We start from the raw sequence: 1,745 nt of genomic DNA, 5'->3' as shown, positions 1-1,745 counted from the left end.
CTAAAATATTAATATAGTACCAATTAGATGGCGCAAATGCAATATATGTAGCCTAAACGTTTGCACCCCCATAAAAATTTTGAAATAAAAAATTTAAAAAATAAAATATTAACATAATAGAAGCTCATTTTTCCTTATATAACAGCACTGTGAGGTAAACAAGCTAACAAGGCAACCCTGCACTATGTATTTTATATTTAAGTCATGGCTTCAAAGTTTATTCTGGAAGTTGCTTTCAATTCAGCTAGCCAGAAAGGCAAACGATCTTGGAGGAAGTTTCTATGGGCCATTCAGGAAAGTGGCATATTATACTTCTGCCCGTATTCCTACAATAGACAAGCACTCAGTTATATGAGTGCTCTAACCTCAAAGGGAACTAGAAAGCATAGTCTAGCTGTGTGTCCAGAAAGGAGAAGGGAATTTGGATTTCAGTGACCTATCAATCTTTTGAGTATTGCATATTGCGTAGTATAAATACGTATATATAGGTGTTTGATATTTTATAGATGCACATATGTGCAAGTCACCATATATATGTACATATAGAATACTTATATGTACATTTGTAGGGGCTAGTCCTCATTATATGTATCATGGCTGACATAACTAATCAGAAAAAAAGGGGGAAATATGTCAATTTTATATAATGATTTATCTCTGTAAGAAGATTATGCTCCATGTTGTTAATATTAATCCAACTCCTAATGAAACTACAAGGAGTAGACGTGGTACATCTAGGTCTTAGGACTTTCAGAAGGTTTACTGAACTTTTCTAGACCTACTTTGAGTAGAGCTTAGAACATAAGAACAATTATGCCATATTTCTTGAACCTTCCAGCCTTAAATGGGTTTTCTTGATTCTAATGTCAACTTCATGTTTTAGGTGACCAGTATTATTGCCATGCTTTACCGGATTGGAAAGAACAAAAATTTCCTCAAATATAGAAATTTATTGTGATAATGTATCAGAACCAGCACATGGGGCAGCTTTGCAATGAAGCCTCCTCAAGACCCACGGAAACATTTAGATTACAGCTTTTGGATACTACTGTTTCCCCAGAGGCAGGCTTTCAGAGCACTTTACTCTGCAACAGTGAAAATTAAAATATTTGGTCACCAGTAAGGCCCACGCCTTGATCAATCAAAAGGAAGGCCTCTGGCTTTATCACATTAGATTCTGGATATGGGAGAGCCGGCACAGCAGCTGGTGGACAGGGATAGATGTATAGGTGCCTCTGAGAAGCAGCTCTTTACCAACCATTTTGAGTTTATTGCACTGTTTGAATAACAAGATCATATCAGTTGTGCCAGCTGAATAGGAGCCCTGCATTACTGATGAGTTTTCTTGTGATGTTGTTTTTCTCTGTTGCTCTTCCATGTCTGTAACATTTCCACCAGCTTCTTCTTACTTCCCTTCTCCTATTTCTGGATATTTTGTACACACAGCTTCCATCACCTCAGGGATCCTAGAGGTTTTTATTCTTTTCTTATGCCCTTTATATGTGTTTGTGTATATTTTTTGTCCAACCTCCCTGCAGAAGAGAATCAAATTGTTTTAATTAGTCACAGTCAATATAGGGTGTATACTTTGGCAAGAGTATCATACCACCTTATTTAGGCTAAAGACAACTGTCCTTTATCTTAAGGATCAATCTCCTAATCATCCACTGTGACACAGGCAGTGAGGTCGCATGACTTCAAGCAAAGCGTCCTATGCATAAATAATACCTCGTGGCCACTCTTTT

Source organism: Propithecus coquereli, unplaced genomic scaffold, assembly GCF_000956105.1.
Source record: "Propithecus coquereli isolate 6110/MARCELLA unplaced genomic scaffold, Pcoq_1.0 Scaffold311, whole genome shotgun sequence".
Classification (NCBI taxonomy): Eukaryota; Metazoa; Chordata; class Mammalia; order Primates; family Indriidae; genus Propithecus; species Propithecus coquereli.
This window is presented reverse-complemented; position numbering follows the sequence as displayed.